We start from the raw sequence: 13,975 nt of genomic DNA, 5'->3' as shown, positions 1-13,975 counted from the left end.
CTCTTGCCTTTTAGCACCACGTTGAGGAGATGGCAATAGGTAGATCAGATCAACCGTTCCCTTTTTCAGATTGTTACGGCAGGGAAGTAAATCTCATTGTATCATTGTTTTTTATTTGCCATAGTTTGTATAGAATAATATTTGTTATTAATGGCCTAGGACCAACTGCTAGAGTGAGGCATAGGTGAATTTTCATTTTCCTTTCGACCATTTTGTTTTTTCACCATCAACCCACAACACTTGATCTAAAGAGCATGAAAATTGAAGATGAAAGAGATTGATTTCTAGTGAATAAGTCTGAAAATTTGTAAATGTTTTCATCAACTCATCACTTAAGAAAATACACATTTTATCTCATTAATTCAGTCTTATTCTACAAAAGATAAAGAAAATAGAACTATTACTCTTCAAAATAAAGTTATAAGATTAAAATTCTCTGTTAGATGACTTGAAGTTTGATTAAACTCAAAGTCTAATTTCATATTCAAAAAAAATAAAAAATAAAAAAAATTTAAAAAATAGCTCACTGAAAAAACTTTGATAATATAATTAGTTAGACTTTCTAAAATAGAAAGAGAATTTATTTTTTCAAGCTATAAAATAATTATATAAAGTCTATACAGCTTCTGTATCAAATTATGCAATAAATCTGATGAAAAGAGCAGAAAATTTATGCAAACTATTTTCAAATATTTCAAAATAAACTTTAATTTTAAGAAGATTGAGTGCATTTAAAATATCTTCTATTAGAGTTATAAAATAGAGATCTTAATTTCATTATCAACTATTTGATTTGATAAAAGTTATATAAATTATACTCTGAAAATCATGAAAATGACTTCAGATCATTCAATTTAAATGAAAGTATCTACTTCATATTCATCAGATATATCTCATAAATATCTAATTAAGTAGAGAAAAATTTTTAGATTAAAATAAATTCTATAAAAATTCAAAAAGATCATATCTTTTCAGCTTTATAATGTATGTGTAATGATTATTTTATATCTTCTATCAAGCTTAAATGTGAAAAATATAAATTATAATACATTGTATTCTTGAAAAAGAAACTAAGTTCATTAATAGATATTACTAGTAATGAACTTTTTAAAAAAAGAAGAAAAAACTGCATAATTTAAAAATTATGAAAGATTAATATAAATAAATTCTCTACTTATATATTCAAATGATTCAAAAAGTGAATAGGAATATTTAGAAGCTGATATAGCTTTTAACATATTCTAAATTAAATTTAGAGTATAAGATGTTTTTTTGAAACTTAGAAAAAAGAAGATTGATTTTCAACAATGAGCTCATTAATTTGCAATTTAGAAGTCTTTTATAATGACTAGTAAAAGTGTTATTCAAAAATCAAATATCAAAAATATTTGAATATTTCAGACAGTAAAATAGCATTAAAAAGATTTCAGAGATATGAAATTCAAAGTAATCAAATAAATTTTGATTTAATTCAAAAAATGATAGAAAAAATTAAATTAAAAGATGAAAATATTCAAATTCATTTATCTTGAATATCTGCTGGTATATATATTTTAAAAAATAAAAAGTAGATTTATCAGCAAAAAATGATATTGAAATTCAGAAAATAACTCAAAAAACTATTTTTTAATCTTATATAAAAAGAAAGATCAAAAATATGTGCCATGCAAGATAAATAACAAAGTTTTGAGAAAAAGAAAAGAAAAATATTCAATATATAAAATATAAAATGAAATTAAAATGAAAGTCTACATCAATAAAATGAAAGAAGAAAATATTTTCTTCTATAAATATAATTGAAGTTTGAATATAGATATTTTAAATCTTATATAAAAAACTTCAAAGCTATATAGACAAACTCTGACAGATGTGAATTTGTGATTTAATTGAAAATCTATATCATATTTTAATGAATTGCTCATTAAATAATGACACTAGAAAAAATCTAAAAGAGAAATACTTAATTAATCTGTTAAATATATCTCTTCTTTTTAATATTAAATTGGAAATTTTCTTTTTGATTGACTTTATAAAGAAAGTAAAAATTGTTTCTAGAGAATGAACTACAATTTCAAAGAGAATTGATATAGCTGACATAAAGTTTAAATGTCAATTTCAATTTTTTTTATATTTTTTTTTAAATTTAATATTACATTCTTTAATTCCTTTCTTTATTTCTCAAACTCTTCTTCAGTTTAAATTTCTGATTGATTTGATTTTTTTTATTTTCATTTTCTGTTTGTTTATTATTATTGTTTTTTTAATAAAGTGAGATTGTATAAATTTGCTTTTCTAACAAGTTGATTTTTTCTAAATGCTGTATTATCCTGAAATGAAATCTCATAATTGCATGTTTTAAGTTTGCGTCATTTTAATTATTTGATTAACAAGGTAGATGAATGAATCCTAGTTTATCTAAATAGATGTCATAGTTGATTACTGAATACATCTCAAAAATAAATAAATAAATAAATAATAATAATAATAATATAATAATTCATCAGTCAGTCATTTTCATCATTTAATTGTCTTCTTTCTCATTTCAAATTTAGTAATCTTCAAATTAAGCAATAATTACTAGAAATCATATAGTTGTTGTGCTTATGTGAGAATCTAGTCCTAGCTATTTAGAATGTTGTTTCACAAATCTGTTGACATAGTTTTCTTCTACAATAGTAGAAGGTGCTGCCGGATTCTCACTCTGGAAGTAGCAGAATAGTCATTTCTTATATAATTGAATTTTAAGAACCTTTACTGTCTACTTTCATTCATGAATATTATTCATTGAACTAGGAATTCTTCTTCTATAGAAGTTAACTTTTGTCTTTTTATTTTTGAGAATTTAAATGTGTTATGATTTTTCTCAATTGATTGTATGAAGTAGGTAAAGAAATATTGTACATCTTAGCAGCAGTTTTTATATATAAAAAATTTACTTAATTTTATAAGTTCTTAATGATTAGAAGAAGTCTAACTTTTTGATTTGCAATTTTTTTGATTTTAATGATTGTCAATATATATTCAATGACGATTTATTATTATAGAATTGATTTAAAGCAGAAAATAATTAAATGATGAATTATGTTAAGTGATACTATGACTATTATAGTCATATAATAATATTATCTTTTAATAAATATAAATTAAATCTCAATTGACTAATGTAATTCTCAAGCAAGCAGATCACTGAAGTGAGTGAATTATTATTTCAAACAAAATATCTTTTTTATTTAACTACTCATCTATCTCAATCTATCTCAATGTGTAATTATACTAGAGGTTGATCTGCTTCAATCACTCAACGATCTCTGCTCTGTAGGTTGCTCATTCATTTCACATTCTAATTCTCAGTTTAGTATTCTCATCGCAGCTGCCTAGTTAGTTGGATGAATTGAAGTTTTTGACAAATCTTGTTATCATGTTGACTCTAGATTTGAGTTATAACAGTGATGTAACTTTGTTATTTTAAATTAGTTCAATATTTATATAATCATGTTAAATATTATGATTTTTGAATTTTTTCAATATTACTTGACTGTTTATGAATATTTATATATTATGTATAATAATAGGTATTTCAACATTATCAGAAGCTTATAAACTAATATAAATATCTTCTGAATTGCAAATAACTCAGTATTCAAAATCTTATATTTATTTCAGATTTTGAGAATGTAGTATATACTCAGTGATTTTTTAAATATACATTAAAGCTAGATCAGATCAGTTTCTAGTTATTTTAATTTATTTTTTTAACTTATTTTAAATATATTATTTGAGAGATTTTCTGATTAATATTTTGTATCTTTTGAATATATATGTACTTTCTTCTTTTTATTAAAGAACTTATCAATAGAACTATTTATCAATGAACTTATTTTTCTTTTTTTAATATAATAAACATTGTTGTGATTTATATCTTTTATATTTATTTTTATACTTAAATAATTCATATTTGATAATATATATATAAGATTATAACTCTAGATATTAATTATCATTATGAAAAATATTTATATAAACTTCAATATAACTTATATAAACATAGATTTTTAAAGAGAAATATTATCATAAGATTAATATCTACTATGACTCTGTGTTATGACTATGTCTAGAATTGAGAAGATAACATGACAAAGTTTCAATTCACCTATCTAACTAAGTGGTAGCCGGTAATGAAAATACTAAACTGAGAATTAGAGCATGGAATGAATGAGCAGCTGAATATAAGAAGATGAATGAGAATCAGAGCAGATCAATTTTAATTTATATTAAGCTAGTCAGTCTATATTTTGATCAGACTTTTTTTCAATCACTCTCTATCTATTCAAAGGAACCCTACATTCTATTTAGATAAATATTTAACTACAAATTCAATCTAATTGCTATTCAAACATGCAGGCATTCAGATCTGCTGCTAAGCTGCTGCTGCTGCTGCTTCTTTAATTTCAAACTCCAGCTTCTGTAGTTGTTTTCTAGCCTCTAGAGCAGCAGCTTCCTCTTGAGCCTTCTTAATCCTTTCTATATTGATACACTAGGTATTTGAATTAACTTCCATCTTTTTTTTTTTAGTTTTTAACTGCTGTAGGATCTCTAGTTGATTAGAGAGTTTAAAAATTATAGACTGACTGGCAGCTTGTAGAACATTCAACTCATCAATCATCTTGCTAACTTTGCAAAGAAAAACTCACTACTTTCTTGTAAAAAATCTCTCCTTATTCGACTGCTGCAGAGTTTTATATATATGTCTAAAATCTCAGAAAATTGTAAGCAAGGGATCTTGCAGTTCAGAAGATAGAGAGGTTGTAGATGTCACTGATCTAAAGTTAAATTGACTCTGATCTCAAACCTGAGAGGAATCTAATCTCTTGAAAGGATTAAATGGCACTAGATCAGCTGCTTTCCACTTTTCACATATATTATAAGATTCTAAGGCCTTTGAATGTGCTTGTTCATAGATCAGTATGAATCTTCTTTTCTTCACAGAATCTGCGTCATTCAAATAGCTTAAGACAATGATCTTAGATTTATAGTAGCTTTTCATGAGTGAAAAAGCTTCAAGATTCAAATGGCTGAAGAACATGAGATGTATGAGTAGATAGAAATACTAAATGAATCAAAAATATGACATTTTCATAGAAATTCAATATTGATATGACTGTCATAATTATTCAGCACTAATAATCTATGTGACCATTCTTAAATATTTGAAGTAGAAAAATTATACATAACTAGTTCAGATCTATATTATTCAATATCCATCTATTATCTGACATTGTATAGATTCAATTGAGTATATTTACATTCTCAAATCAGCTAGATTGTGCATTGTGACCTTGAAAAATGACTAGAGAGTCTATATAGTGCTCATTAGCATTAATAGCTTCAAGAATTGAAACTCACTCATGATTAGAGGAAGATTTAACATAGGCTTTGTCTTTCCTTTACTCAGCAAGCACCCTGGTGTTTGTACATACTTCTAAAGCAATGCCATACTCATTCATGTTTCATATATTTTGAGTGACTATCCCATGAACTCATTGTGTTTTAGAAAAGTAGTTATAGAACTGCTGAAGTGTTTCCTGCTAAGTATTCTCTATTTTTTGAGACTCAATCCTTCAGTTAATCAGAGATCTTATTATAAAATTTCATTTTAGAAACTTTCTTCTTCAATTCTTACTCAGCTGAGGGAGATCTCAATTCATTTATAGAATTTGAGTCGATATTTCTTCTACATACATGTGAGAGAGTGGAAATCCTTGCAAATCTTGCTCTTTTATTCATTGAACTAGAAAGATCTTTTGCTCTAAAGTCAACTTTTGTCAATGTTGATGAGCAATTGTTTGTTGAATGACATCATTCTTTCTGCTCTTCAATGTGCTTCATAAGATGTTATTCACTTTAGCAGTGGCTTGGTCAGATTGAAAAATATCATTTTTTAAATTTTCTCTAGCAGTAGCTATAGCAGCTTTGTTATTAGACTTCATTTAATAATGTGGTTGAGAAAACACGTGGTAAAGGTGGTGAGTTAGATTTGAATAGAGTGGTCAAAAAAAGGTCTGATTGAAATATAGACCGGCTAGCTTACAAGCAGCTGCGCTGTAACACTCTGTTTATAAAATTTTGAAAATGAATGAATTATATATCTTCATTAAATAAAAATATTATACAATCTTCAAAAGATTTCATATTTTTTTGAACTTAATTAGCTTATATAAGATTTATTTAACAGATCTAGTAATATGATTCAAAATAAAGTATTGTAAATTAAAACTTGAATTTATTTCATTAGAGTAGATTTAAATATATATAAAGTATTCGAATATCTTATTATATTAATAATATCATACTGTATAATGATAATAATGAGTTAAAAAAGGTAATAAAGCTAAACACATCAATATTTAAAAGAAAAGCAATTAATGTGAGAAAAGTTTGCACTTGAATACTCAGATTTCTTTAGCTTCATGTTCAAGGTTTTACTCTTCTCACTGATAGCTATACATGTAAGAAAGTCAAAAAAATCACAAATACTTCTGGATTGCACATAGACAGATTTAACTAAAAAGGTAAAAAGTAAGACTACAACTTCGATATTAACTGTCATATTTGAAAAATACATGAAGAATGCTTTAAAAAGTGACAAGTTCAAGAAATATTCTCAAAGAAAATATCATCTATCATATAATCTATTTGATAATTAAGAATGGATGTGAATGTGAGAAATGATCTGATAATTTTATCTATAAAGCTGGTATTCTCTACAGCTCTGTTTGCTGAATTTTAAAAAAAAAGTATAAATTTGTAATCATAAAGTCTTTATGAAAATCAGAGCTAATTGATTCTACTAAAAAACATCAGTTTAAATTTGTTCTTATTAGTAAATATTGAAGTCCATAGCTGAAAAAGTGTAATCTAAAGTGATAAGACATCTATTGTTCTTGATTAGAGATATGAAGGTATCTTAGTCTAATGCTGAATTTCAAATATCTATGATTTTATCTGTATATGAATGATATTCTAAGAATGCTTTTCTTACAATAAAACAAGCCTCATGTCATTTATGTATAGAAGCTAGAGACTACTTGAGAAAAGAAGAATGCAAAATAAATTCTTGAATAAATTAAATAAATATAAAGTGTCAAACTAAACTTATGACTGAATAAAAGATTACTATTGTTGATGTACTCAATATAAATGATATTATGAAATAAGACAGGTAAAAAGTACCTTGATAATAATATAATAGAGCAAATAACAGACTCATTTATGATAAAACAAAGAAAGAAAGAGATTGATTGAAATACAAGAAGATTAAAAACATCTCCTATTTATAGGTTAGGCTAATTAATTTACTTTTCTTCATTGATAATATTAACTTGAAAGCTTTTCTGTTTTTAAAAAAAATTTTAAAATAAGATTTTAAAAATCTTCTAAATAGTAATTATATGTAATAGTAAATATAATACTCTTTTTTCTTCTATGCACTTAAGTCGATAAAGAAAATAGATCTTTATAAAACTTATACAAGCTATTTAGATTTATTAATATTATCCTCATACATACAATCTTAAATACAATCTTTTCCGGAGAGTATTATAAATTGATCATTATATTTTAAACATTTATAAAAATGTTAAATTCAGTCAACTGTGACAAAATAAATAATAAGATTATTTATTAGATATATGTATGTATATTTATTGTTACTTAAGTATACATCAGGATATCAATATCTAATTTAATTATAAAATAAGATTTGAATTTTTAAAATTGTCAGCTTTTTAAAATTATATAACTCAAAAAGAGAGAATACTGAAGCTTATACTTTTTAACAGGTCAGAGTTTATTATTATAAAGTAATAAAAAACTATAATCTATCATTATAAGATGAATAAAAAATATTAAATAGACTATCTACAATAGCAAATATAAGAATGATATTTATTAACATCTTTATTTTTAATCCTATACTTCTGACAAATATAATTGACTTCTTAAAATTTTATTCATGATTTTGAATAAGAACTGCCTTTTTCTAATTGATAAGTTTAGTTGTTGATAATATTTCAGATATAATTTATTTAAATAAAACAGTAGGCATTAATCAAAATGAACTATCAAATAAAAATAGTATTTTAATTAATATAGTGTAACAAAATATCTAAATCTAAGTGATTAAATCATATACTTCTTATTTATATTTTCTGGAAATATTTCAAACCCTTCAGATAATCTTTACTAATATAAAAAATCAGTTTATTGATATAGACATAGAGAATATAGTTATAATAATAATAAACAATAAAACAAATATTCTCTCTATATCTTATTTAAAAATTGAAAATAATTAATTATTAAACTTATTGTAGATAGTTCTGCAATTAACTTCTATTAAATCAAGTAAGATATATTTTAAAATTAATTGAACAAAAATACTTCATAAAATTTTAGCCTAGATATATTTATCAACTTAATATACTTTGAATTCTATATAATTATTAACTTAAATATTAATTTAAATTGATTGAATAGAATTTAACAGAAATTATTACTTTATGGAATTATTTTTCATAGTTTTTCAAATAAAATCTAAGAAACATATCTATATATTTAATATGAGAAATTCTAGTTGGCAGTTGCTTAATTTCATGCTTATTAAGTATAGAATGAAAAGTAATGTATTCAATGATGAATTACAGTGCATATAATATAATTTATCATTGAATCATTCACATCATTGAACTGCATTTCTCCACAATTACCAGATCATCTATCTCAATATTATTCATCACATTCTTTTCTTATTGCTATATTAAAGAAATATATTTATGTTAGGAGAATTAAATTGATATGATCATCTAAGATTATTCTATAAAAATGATCAATTTTAGAATAGCAGCACGCTACTAAGGTCTTTGAAATGTATAGAAATTCTTCATGATCAGCTTCACAGTATCAAATCATATATATATAGAAACGCATATAGTCATAGATTGACAGTTCTTGAAGAGAAAGTCCTTACAAGGTACTTACTCAATGCAAATAAATGAGACTTTTCAATTCAGTCAGAGTTTCTGTGCGCAAATGATATAATCAGAGAATTACATATTAACATGCAAAGCAGAAAAATTCCAAAGGTCTTAAAGCAATGATTTAAAACTGCAAAATATAATTATTCAGAAATATATAATATCCATCAGAATGATACTTAAAAGTCTGAAAAGTCTATAGATTGAAGGAACAGATATCTAGATTTTACAAGCAGACTTCATGAAGTCACATGAGACTATTAAACATACAATACAAAATTGTCTAAATAATCATACATCTCATCTTTTAAATACTTTAAATACTTTAATTTAATGATGTTAATGATTTAAAAGCTTCAAAATTCATAAAGATCTCAAATATTGAAGAAAAAAACTGTAAAGTAATTTTCAAATATAAATCTTTTCTTAATATATTATTTTTAATTTATTTTAGTTCTGAATTTTAACTTTCAAAAACTAACAATGAAACTATGAAAAATAATTCCATAAAGTAATAATTTCTGTTAAATTCTATTCAATCAATTTAAATTAATATTTAAGTTAATAATTATATAGAATTCAAAGTATATTAAGTTGATAAATATATCTAGGCTAAAATTTTATGAAGTATTTTTGTTCAATTAATTTTAAAATATATCTTACTTGATTTAATAGAAGTTAATTGCAGAACTATCTACAATAAGTTTAATAATTAATTATTTTCAATTTTTAAATAAGATATAGAGAGAATATTTGTTTTATTGTTTATTATTATTATAACTATATTCTCTATGTCTATATCAATAAACTGATTTTTTATATTAGTAAAGATTATCTGAAGGGTTTGAAATATTTCCAGAAAATATAAATAAGAAGTATATGATTTAATCACTTAGATTTAGATATTTTGTTACACTATATTAATTAAAATACTATTTTTATTTGATAGTTCATTTTGATTAATGCCTACTGTTTTATTTAAATAAATTATATCTGAAATATTATCAACAACTAAACTTATCAATTAGAAAAAGGCAGTTCTTATTCAAAATCATGAATAAAATTTTAAGAAGTCAATTATATTTGTCAGAAGTATAGGATTAAAAATAAAGATGTTAATAAATATCATTCTTATATTTGCTATTGTAGATAGTCTATTTAATATTTTTTATTCATCTTATAATGATAGATTATAGTTTTTTATTACTTTATAATAATAAACTCTGACCTGTTAAAAAGTATAAGCTTCAGTATTCTCTCTTTTTGAGTTATATAATTTTAAAAAGCTGACAATTTTAAAAATTCAAATCTTATTTTATAATTAAATTAGATATTGATATCCTGATGTATACTTAAGTAACAATAAATATACATACATATATCTAATAAATAATCTTATTATTTATTTTGTCACAGTTGACTGAATTTAACATTTTTATAAATGTTTAAAATATAATGATCAATTTATAATACTCTCCGGAAAAGATTGTATTTAAGATTGTATGTATGAGGATAATATTAATAAATCTAAATAGCTTGTATAAGTTTTATAAAGATCTATTTTCTTTATCGACTTAAGTGCATAGAAGAAAAAAGAGTATTATATTTACTATTACATATAATTACTATTTAGAAGATTTTTAAAATCTTATTTTAAAATTTTTTTTAAAAACAGAAAAGCTTTCAAGTTAATATTATCAATGAAGAAAAGTAAATTAATTAGCCTAACCTATAAATAGGAGATGTTTTTAATCTTCTTGTATTTCAATCAATCTCTTTCTTTCTTTGTTTTATCATAAATGAGTCTGTTATTTGCTCTATTATATTATTATCAAGGTACTTTTTACCTGTCTTATTTCATAATATCATTTATATTGAGTACATCAACAATAGTAATCTTTTATTCAGTCATAAGTTTAGTTTGACACTTTATATTTATTTAATTTATTCAAGAATTTATTTTGCATTCTTCTTTTCTCAAGTAGTCTCTAGCTTCTATACATAAATGACATGAGGCTTGTTTTATTGTAAGAAAAGCATTCTTAGAATATCATTCATATACAGATAAAATCATAGATATTTGAAATTCAGCATTAGACTAAGATACCTTCATATCTCTAATCAAGAACAATAGATGTCTTATCACTTTAGATTACACTTTTTCAGCTATGGACTTCAATATTTACTAATAAGAACAAATTTAAACTGATGTTTTTTAGTAGAATCAATTAGCTCTGATTTTCATAAAGACTTTATGATTACAAATTTATACTTTTTTTTTAAAATTCAGCAAACAGAGCTGTAGAGAATACCAGCTTTATAGATAAAATTATCAGATCATTTCTCACATTCACATCCATTCTTAATTATCAAATAGATTATATGATAGATGATATTTTCTTTGAGAATATTTCTTGAACTTGTCACTTTTTAAAGCATTCTTCATGTATTTTTCAAATATGACAGTTAATATCGAAGTTGTAGTCTTACTTTTTACCTTTTTAGTTAAATCTGTCTATGTGCAATCCAGAAGTATTTGTGATTTTTTTGACTTTCTTACATGTATAGCTATCAGTGAGAAGAGTAAAACCTTGAACATGAAGCTAAAGAAATCTGAGTATTCAAGTGCAAACTTTTCTCACATTAATTGCTTTTCTTTTAAATATTGATGTGTTTAGCTTTATTACCTTTTTTAACTCATTATTATCATTATACAGTATGATATTATTAATATAATAAGATATTCGAATACTTTATATATATTTAAATCTACTCTAATGAAATAAATTCAAGTTTTAATTTACAATACTTTATTTTGAATCATATTACTAGATCTGTTAAATAAATCTTATATAAGCTAATTAAGTTCAAAAAAATATGAAATCTTTTGAAGATTGTATAATATTTTTATTTAATGAAGATATATAATTCATTCATTTTCAAAATTTTATAAACAGAGTGTTACAGCGCAGCTGCTTGTAAGCTAGCCGGTCTATATTTCAATCAGACCTTTTTTTGACCACTCTATTCAAATCTAACTCACCACCTTTACCACGTGTTTTCTCAACCACATTATTAAATGAAGTCTAATAACAAAGCTGCTATAGCTACTGCTAGAGAAAATTTAAAAAATGATATTTTTCAATCTGACCAAGCCACTGCTAAAGTGAATAACATCTTATGAAGCACATTGAAGAGCAGAAAGAATGATGTCATTCAACAAACAATTGCTCATCAACATTGACAAAAGTTGACTTTAGAGCAAAAGATCTTTCTAGTTCAATGAATAAAAGAGCAAGATTTGCAAGGATTTCCACTCTCTCACATGTATGTAGAAGAAATATCGACTCAAATTCTATAAATGAATTGAGATCTCCCTCAGCTGAGTAAGAATTGAAGAAGAAAGTTTCTAAAATGAAATTTTATAATAAGATCTCTGATTAACTGAAGGATTGAGTCTCAAAAAATAGAGAATACTTAGCAGGAAACACTTCAGCAGTTCTATAACTACTTTTCTAAAACACAATGAGTTCATGGGATAGTCACTCAAAATATATGAAACATGAATGAGTATGGCATTGCTTTAGAAGTATGTACAAACACCAGGGTGCTTGCTGAGTAAAGGAAAGACAAAGCCTATGTTAAATCTTCCTCTAATCATGAGTGAGTTTCAATTCTTGAAGCTATTAATGCTAATGAGCACTATATAGACTCTCTAGTCATTTTTCAAGGTCACAATGCACAATCTAGCTGATTTGAGAATGTAAATATACTCAATTGAATCTATACAATGTCAGATAATAGATGGATATTGAATAATATAGATCTGAACTAGTTATGTATAATTTTTCTACTTCAAATATTTAAGAATGGTCACATAGATTATTAGTGCTGAATAATTATGACAGTCATATCAATATTGAATTTCTATGAAAATGTCATATTTTTGATTCATTTAGTATTTCTATCTACTCATACATCTCATGTTCTTCAGCCATTTGAATCTTGAAGCTTTTTCACTCATGAAAAGCTACTATAAATCTAAGATCATTGTCTTAAGCTATTTGAATGACGCAGATTCTGTGAAGAAAAGAAGATTCATACTGATCTATGAACAAGCACATTCAAAGGCCTTAGAATCTTATAATATATGTGAAAAGTGGAAAGCAGCTGATCTAGTGCCATTTAATCCTTTCAAGAGATTAGATTCCTCTCAGGTTTGAGATCAGAGTCAATTTAACTTTAGATCAGTGACATCTACAACCTCTCTATCTTCTGAACTGCAAGATCCCTTGCTTACAATTTTCTGAGATTTTAGACATATATATAAAACTCTGCAGCAGTCGAATAAGGAGAGATTTTTTACAAGAAAGTAGTGAGTTTTTCTTTGCAAAGTTAGCAAGATGATTGATGAGTTGAATGTTCTACAAGCTGCCAGTCAGTCTATAATTTTTAAACTCTCTAATCAACTAGAGATCCTACAGCAGTTAAAAACTAAAAAAAAAAAGATGGAAGTTAATTCAAATACCTAGTGTATCAATATAGAAAGGATTAAGAAGGCTCAAGAGGAAGCTGCTGCTCTAGAGGCTAGAAAACAACTACAGAAGCTGGAGTTTGAAATTAAAGAAGCAGCAGCAGCAGCAGCTTAGCAGCAGATCTGAATGCCTGCATGTTTGAATAGCAATTAGATTGAATTTGTAGTTAAATATTTATCTAAATAGAATGTAGGGTTCCTTTGAATAGATAGAGAGTGATTGAAAAAAAGTCTGATCAAAATATAGACTGACTAGCTTAATATAAATTAAAATTGATCTGCTCTGATTCTCATTCATCTTCTTATATTCAGCTGCTCATTCATTCCATGCTCTAATTCTCAGTTTAGTATTTTCATTACCGGCTACCACTTAGTTAGATAGGTGAATTGAAACTTTGTCATGTTATCT

This window comes from Paracoccidioides lutzii, assembly GCF_000150705.2.
Source record: "Paracoccidioides lutzii Pb01 unplaced genomic scaffold supercont2.53, whole genome shotgun sequence".
Classification (NCBI taxonomy): Eukaryota; Fungi; Ascomycota; class Eurotiomycetes; order Onygenales; family Ajellomycetaceae; genus Paracoccidioides; species Paracoccidioides lutzii.
The sequence above is the reverse complement of the archived record's forward strand: the minus strand, read 5'-3'. Positions refer to the sequence as shown.